The sequence below is a fragment of the Podarcis filfolensis genome, assembly GCF_964270895.1.
Source record: "Podarcis filfolensis genome assembly, chromosome: 5".
In the NCBI taxonomy this organism is placed as follows: Eukaryota; Metazoa; Chordata; class Lepidosauria; order Squamata; family Lacertidae; genus Podarcis; species Podarcis filfolensis.
This window is the reverse complement of record NC_139608.1, coordinates 23,898,156-23,906,346: the sequence shown is the minus strand read 5'-3', so window position 1 is coordinate 23,906,346 and position 8,191 is coordinate 23,898,156. Positions and strand designations below refer to the sequence as shown.

The window sequence follows — 8,191 nt, the reverse complement described above, 5'->3', positions numbered from 1 at the left end:
TGTTGCTGCTGTCATCTCCCCTTCTCCTAGCTCCGCTTAGATGTATTTTATTTCATTGCTGCATTAGTGGCAGGAGCAGAAACTAGTTCTCCTCCTCCTTTCCCTTCCTCTCTCTTATTCTGAAAAAAAACCCCAGCTCCAGTCTTGTGCACCACAGGGGCCTGACTGGGCCTCTTTCTGGGGAATACACTTGTTTGGGATCCACTGGGTCCCTGTCCATCCCACCCTGAGATGCCCCATTGTGGGTTCTCATGACAGACACATGAAACACAGTTTAAGGTAGTGTGCACAGGGAGCTCTGAGAAATGCAATCTTCCCAGAGTGATCAGCTTCCCCCTCCTACTTAGTCACAGTCTTGTCCTCTTGAACTCAGAAGGGAGGTGGATGGGAACAGATCTAGAATTAGATGGCTTTGCCTGTCATTGGCTCCTGTGCCACCTACATTTGCTCTCCCTTCTTCCTGCCCTACCAGTCCCAATGGGCACCACCCACCACTGGAAGACTCTGTCCTTTTGCATGACTGCAGTTTGGCCTGTACAATGGTTAGAGCAGCATCCTTTGCCTCACCTGCTAGTATGGATATTTTCCACTGGGAAATTCAACCCCCAGACTGAAAAATATTCCCCATCCAGGAAACAGGACTCCCCCCGCTTACCTTTCCCTCTCCTATATATTATGTTTCAGTGCATGATACTAAGTAGAAACAAATGAGTTTTGTCTACTATCAAATTAAACATACTGCTACTGCCTTGGGTCAAACCTACACAGCAGCTGAACAGGAAAGTCACTTTCTTAAAAAGAAAAAAAAGAGAGAGATCTGGTTTCATCATTCTGCCTTTAGCTACAAATGCCAATTTGGTGTGTTTGAACAGAATGAGTCAGTGATTGCCAGAAAGCCTCTTTGCTGTTGGAGACAGGACAGGCACTAGCAGAAAATGTGCTCAGACTGCATTCCCTCAAGCTTGAACCATTAGATTGACAAACACCGGAGGACTTCGGGCAAGGGAATGCGTAGAATGACCTTTGTCAACCTGGTGCCAATCTTAACGCTTTGGCCTACTGCGCTCATCGGCCCCAGTGAGCAATGTCGATAGTCAGGAAAGAGGGGGGATGTAGCCCAAAACCTCTGGAGGACCCCCGGTTTGGTTGAGGAGGGCCTGCAACTATAGATTTGTAACCCTGGGGTTCTACTTATCAACATGAGCCAAAATGGCCTTAGGCTGAACTGGAAGTGACCTCTGTGGCAATTTTGTTTCAAGAAAGACTGCTGGGAATTCAGCTTGCAGCATCTAACCTATTTCCAAAAATATATTTTTAGTTATTTACACGTAAAGTTTGATCATGCTTTCCCAAAAGAATTCACACAACAACAATAAAAAAAGCACAGCACACATCTAAGCTCCAACCCACCTGTACTGACTTGGGTGCTTCTCTTGCCACATGCCAGGGCAAGTATTATTTCCTTAACAGATTCATCAGTAAGCTGTAAGACCCCTGCAGAATCAGATGAAAGGCCTATGTCAGCCTTCGTTCAAACAACTTGAAGACAACAGGTTGGCATGGGCTGACCCAGCAGAGGGTGTTGTTGTATGTGCCACTCACCTGACCTTCAACCTACTCCATCACGGCAGTATACTGAGATGGAGAGAGAGGGGCTGGCATGGTGCAAACATGCTGGTGGAGCCAAACTGGTGCTCTTCCTGCTGTGTTAGCACTGCACCAAGCTTTCCAACACCACATACACTCTCTGTATGCTGCAGTGACTCTGCTGGATGGAGGTCAGGAGAAAGGCACGGCCACGCCATGCCTCCAGCTACTAGGCTGGCCTGGGTAGTCCAGCCTCCTGTTTTCTACACTGGCTGACCAGATACCTCTGGAAATCTCACCAGAAGGACATGGAGGTAACCACACATTCCAGTTTGTCATTCCCAACAACTGGTATTCAGAAGCATGCTGTCTCTGATGCTGGAGATAACATGGGGCCATAATGACCAGTAGCCGTTGATAACGCTATCCTGCACGTATTCAATGCCAACTCTCGAATCCTAATCATGAAGAGGGTTTTTGTTTTGTTTTGTTTTGTTTTAAGCCCTCAAATACTGCCATTGTACAGCACGGGAAAGGAGTCTGAGTTCAATCAGGATTTGGTTCTGTTGAGATTTGTATCCAAATAGCTCCTTTGCAAAAAGCCAGTCTGAAGTCAGCACAGCACAGCCTTGGGAAAGATTAACAGGCGTGATCATTAAGTGGCCTTATCTTTTCATGCCTTTGGCTTGTAAATCTATATTGCTAAGATCCCGAAGGAGAGAAAGCTACACATCAATGATATTCCCCCTCCTGAGGTCAGAGGAAGTGAGGAGTGATAAAAGTGTCTAGAAGTTATATAGCTGGGATGGGTACTTCGCGGCCCTCCAGAAGTCATTGACTACAAAGTCCATCATGCCAGACCCTTGGCCTTGCTGGCTGGGGGCCAGAGGAGCTGACTTCTGATTACATCTGGAGAGCCACAGAATACCCAACCTGGCTATAAGGGATTCTGCAACATTAATATCCTTTCAAGTCCATTGCAATTAATGTGATTTTAATTTGCATAGGTAGCCTCTTTTGCTGTAAAAGATAGATAGATAGATAGATAGATAGATAGATTCTTTATTGTCATTACACACGTGCAACATTGCACAAGTGCAACGAAATTGGATGCCATCCCTTAAAAACAACAAAAGCAAAACAACAACAACAACCCACAAACCACATTCCAGCCACACCCACACCCACACCCATCAATCTCCCAAGTCACACTATCGAGTTACAGCATTCAAAAGGGCCACAGCTCTCGGGTAGAAACTGTTTTTCAGTCTATTTGTCCTTGACTTGATGTTTCTATATCTCCTGCCAGACGGCAGTAGTGCAAACAGACTGTATCCCGGGTGAGATGAATCCTGCAGGATGTTGTTTGCTTTCCTAAGACAACGGGAACCGTACAATTCTTCCAAGGATGGGAGAGGTTGACCAATAATCCTTTGTGCTGTGGTTATGACCTTCTGGAGCACCTTCCTCTCCCTAGCTGTACAACTGGAGAACCAAGCACAAATACAGTATGTAAGAATGCTCTCTATGGAGCCTCGGTAGAAGGACACCAGCAGTCTCTCACTCAGATTGTTCTTCTTTAAAAGTCTGAGGAAATAAATTCTCTGCTGGGCCTTCTTCACCAGAGCAGTGGTATTTGCGCTCCAAGTCATGCCCTGATCGATAGTTACTCCCAAAAACCTGAATTCCGCCACCCTCTCCACCCGTTCCCCATTGATATGCAAGGGCTGAATGTCCGCCTTTTTTTTCCTGTAATCCACCACTAATTCCTTGGTCTTAGCCGTATTAAGAGCCAGATTGTTCTCTCCACACCAAACACAGAGCCGCTCCACCTCGTCCCGATAGGCGGACTCATCCCCTCCTGAAATGAGCCCTACCACCGTAGTGTCATCAGCAAACTTGATGATTTTGTTGCTGGAATAGATGGAATAGAAGCTTCCCCTCTGAGGAAAATATTTGGGAAGAGTCTGGTTTCTGAGGCTCTTATCCTGATGGGTAATTTTCTCATTATTGTTCATTTTCAGTTTTTGTAAATACAATATAAAATTTTGTCTGTGTGTTCTGCATAATTATATGTGAAGCTTTTGCTTTCTGGTGTATTTGATTTGGACTTTCTTTTCTTGATATGGTCCACATGCTCATCCCATTTTTTGTTTCCTTCCTTCATACTCGTTTCATTAAAGCTGTCTGCTTAAGGCTGCAATGCTATAACTCGCTTACCTGCTGAACCCCATGTGTTGAGTAGATTGTACTATGTATGTTTCACTTACTGGTATATGTACAGTACTTTAAAAGTCCTGACAGGAGAAGGAAGGTGGTCTGGCAGCCTTTAAGCAGTTTCTGTTTCTTATCATACAGACACAGGAAATGAAGGAATCTCTTTCATTCCAGCTATGACTTTTGCTCAATACATGTGCCAATGAGCAGATTATCATTCCTTGCAGCCACTTGTGAGCACAGCGTAGCATAAAGAGCAAAATCCCTGCCAACTTTACAGTCATATATCCTGTCACATGGGAGGGATGACACATCAAGAGTAGAATCTGAACCATTATGTTAAACAGCGAAAGTGGGAAGAGTTCAGTATGCTTCTTTTGAACTTGACATCTCTTTAACCCCCTCGGCTGGGAAGTTGTTGCTTCCAATAGCACAATCCTGGACGCATTATTTTCCCTTCTACGGTTATTTCCCTTTTTCTAAATTGCAATAAATTGCAGCTCCAACAGTAACCTGCAGCAAACAAATAGAAAAAGGTAATTTACAGCAAAGAAAACACAGGGCATGTTATCATTAATTTTCTCTTTTCATATTCAACAAAAAAATAAAATAATTTTTAAAATAAAATTTCTTCCAATCCATAGCCCCATATCTCCACATGGTGATAGCTTCATCATTTTACCAGCTTTACCTATTTTCCTCAATTGTCAATATTGTATTTTTTTTTATTCTTTTATCTTGGGGTGGTATTCAACTTCATTTTACTCAGAGTAGACCCATTGAACTTAATGGCACTGTTATACAGTGGTTCCGCTCCTTTCTCCTGGGCAGTGTCCAGAAAGTGGTGGTGGGGCTGCCTTATACCCAATCAGACCATTGGTCCATCTACCTCATTTTTGTCTACACTGATTGGCCGCAGCTCTTCAGGGTTTCTTACTATGGGTTAAAAGACTAGCATGTAGCTGGAAAAAGACTCTTCCAACAACAACAACAACAACAACAACAACAACAACAACAATAATAATAATAATAATAATAATAATAATAATAACAACAACAACAACAACAATATGGCACTCATCTGACTGGGTTGCCCTGGCCACTCTGAGTAGCTTCCAACAAATTATAAAACCACAGTAAAACATGAAACGTTAAAAATGTCCCTATACAGGGTTGCCTTCAGATGTCTTCCAAAAGTAAGATAGTTGCTTATTTCCTTGACATCTGACGGAAGGGCAGTAGGTGCCACTACTGAGAAGACTTGTTCCCTGTGACTTCATTTCTCGCAGTGAGGAAACCACCAGAAGGCCTTCAGACCTGGACCTCAATGTCCAGGCTGAATGATGGGAGTGGGGAAGCTCCTTCAGGAATACAGGGCCAAATCCATTTAGGGCTTTAAAGGTCAGCACCAACACTTTGGGTTGTGCTCAGAAATGTACTGGGAGCCAACGTAGATCTTTTAGGAGTGGTGTTATATGGTCTTGGCAGCTGCTCCCAGTCACCAGTTTAGCTGCCACATTCTGGATTCATTGTCGTTTTCGAGTCACCCATCCCCAAAATGCTTGGTACCTGGAGAAAACAAGCAAAAGCCCAGGCAAGCAGTTTCCTAGAATCACAGAACTGTAGACTTGGAAGGGACCCCTAGGGTCATCTAGTCCAAACCCCTGCAATGCAGGGAACTCAGATAAAGCCTCCATGACAGATGGATAAAGGAGATAACTCTGTATCTGATATACATTAATCTCTCCCAGTCCATCCATTCCGCATGTATTCTGCTTTGAACTGCTGCTTTTGCAAGCAACCGAAAGTCCCCCAACAGTGGGCCAGAAGAAGAAAGAAACATACTTATTGACCGGTTTTCTGCCAAGGGGCAGTTCATTATTACTCTTCTAGCACAGAGCTTACCTGTAATTCAGCAGCAATTTTAAGAGTCACGTACAGGAGAGATGCAAGCCAAGCTGTGAACCAACACCAGGCAAGCGTGGGTTTCTGTTCCCTGCAACACAGACAGACAGACCCTTAGGGCCAGTTGTGTTGCAAGCCTCTGACATCACCAGGTTCTAGAATTTATGGATAATTGTAATCTGGATAGACTTCCACTGTTGTTCTCATCTGGGGGACAGGCCAGCTCTTAGGATAATGCTGGCTGGGCTCCCTTTGCTGATGCTACAAACTATTTGCTCAATCAGCAAAAGTGTAGTTCTCATGCCTGTGCAGTTCCCTGTTTGGCTTGTCTTCTGCACTGATGCTGATCAGTTGTGTGTGTGTGTGTGTGTGTGTGTGAAGGGGGAAGCACTCGCAGCAGGAAAACCATGTGGTGCCAATACAAGAGAACCAAGCTGTAAGTTACATCTCAATCAAGTAGTTGCCTGCTAGCTCATCTGTCATCTGTAACTGAGAAGATCACCCAGACATGTGCATTAATCTGGGAACCCGGGTGTGTGTATTGAGATCATAGGGATATTTATGTATGCCACTACTGTGGCCCGTGTTTCGTTAGCCCAAAAATGGAAAACGAGCGAGAGCCCAACCAAAGAAGAGTGGCAACTTAAGTCAACAGAATATGCACAGCTTGCGGATTTAACATACAGAATAAGAGAACAAGAAGAACATATGTTTAGAGAAGATTGGAAAACGTTTATTGAATATATGGGAAATAACCGTGTGCCGCTGAAAACGCTGGCAGCATTAAGGTAAATTCAACAGTGTTGAATAATTCGTGAAGGATGGAATAATGGAATACTGAGTGGTATAGTTTCTGTAAAATATGCAGGGATTTATGATATGTAAAATGGACCATGGAAGAAGAAGATGGGAATTCGTTGATATTTTAAGGATGTAAAAATGAGTACTTTAAATGGTAAAACAGAACATTTAATAAAAATTATAAACAAAAAGAAGAGAGAGATCATGGGGATATCTATTTGGAGACAAAAAGCATCCCATGAAAAGGGCAGAACACAATTTTGCAGAAGGGGTGAGTCACAAGGAGACAGTTACGGTTGCAAAAATGGGACAGGCTGGTATGGAATGTGCATAGAGTTTGGGGATAATAGCATGGTGCCAGCAAAACATGTAATCTACTTTCACCACAGCTGTTATACTAATGCTCCAAAGTTTGCACTGGCTCCCTATTGTCTTCTTTCTAGGCACAATTTAAGGGCCTTTCCGGACAGTGGTCTTCTTCCCAGGGATATCATAAAAATTTCTGCCAGAGCCAAAGCAATTGAGGCAAATATACACCAGTCCTCCTTTAATGATACAGAGTAAGGTTGTTGCCTGACAATAGCCTTGTAAGGAGACATAGCATTCACATTTGGGGGGAGATGAGTGATACAACAATAGACTAGGGTGAAGAACCTCAGGGAGGCTGATGAATGCAGCCTCACAGGCCCTCTATCTGGCTGAGGGGCCACCTTCTCCAGAGGACTGAGGGGGCCCACGTGCAATACTTTGGTGGGTGGTTTCTATCACCACGCCCCTGTTTCTGTTTGATCCTCACCTGAGCACAAGCCAATCATTTTGCTTCCAGCTAGCAGTCCAAAGAATACACAACTGTGATTTCCACCAATTGCCTCATGCTGAGGGCAAGCGGGACTTTCAGCGACCAAGTTCTAAGGAGCTATTTTCTCGAGCTCTTAACACGTGTGGAGGATTACACTGAAAACCATTACCACAATGCATGCAGCAGGACTTAATTAATAAATTTATTAGGTGCATTGTCTCACTGTAGGCAGCTCAAGGGTGTCTTTATAAAAATGACAACACACACATTCATTAAAACTGGGTGAGGGGGAACGACCCATTAGAAAGCACCCTGTGTTGGACTTCCTGAGCAACTCTCCCTTACATATATTTTGAGTTCTGGTAGCAGTTTCCACTTGGTTCCACCTCTGGGGAAGTCATGTGTCTTGCTTTACAGACACGTTCTATTTATGGGGATTCCTCTCTTTGAAGATACTTCCAGTCCAGGTCTAGTTTAAAAATGAAACACTCTTCTAAGAAGGGGAGAGCAAAAGCCTGGTTGGCTGCTGTGGGAGTAGATGGGCCTTTGCCCTGATTCAACGGGCTCATTTTATGTTCTCATGCATAAAAACAGACATTTGCACATTTCCTGTAAATCTCTGCCCTCTTTTGTCCTCTTTTCGGGTGATGTTTAAGTGGCCCACCTAGCATCATTTAGCTGTTACATCAGGTTGTGGGGCTCCACTAAGGATTAAGCCCAGGAATACATGAGAGCCAGTGTGGTGTAGTGGTTAAGAGCAGTGGACTCGTAATCTGGTGAACCAGGTTCGATTCCCCGCTCCTTCACATGCAGCTGCTGGGTGACCTTGGGCCAGTCACACTTCTCTGAAGTCTTTCAGCCTCACGCACCTCACAGAGTGTT

At 44.2% G+C, this 8,191-nt stretch overlaps 1 long non-coding RNA gene across 1 annotated transcript; it reads right to left on the bottom strand.

Annotated features, from left to right (window-relative positions):
* Window positions 1-3,955: 3,955 nt before the first annotated feature.
* On the bottom strand, window positions 3,956-5,825 carry LOC310763190. The gene is made up of 2 exons (XR_014548533.1): window positions 5,710-5,825; window positions 3,956-4,317 (listed from the first exon to the last, which is right to left on the bottom strand). It is a non-coding gene; the product is annotated as an uncharacterized lncRNA (long non-coding RNA).
* Between the last annotated feature and the right edge of the window lie 2,366 nt (window positions 5,826-8,191).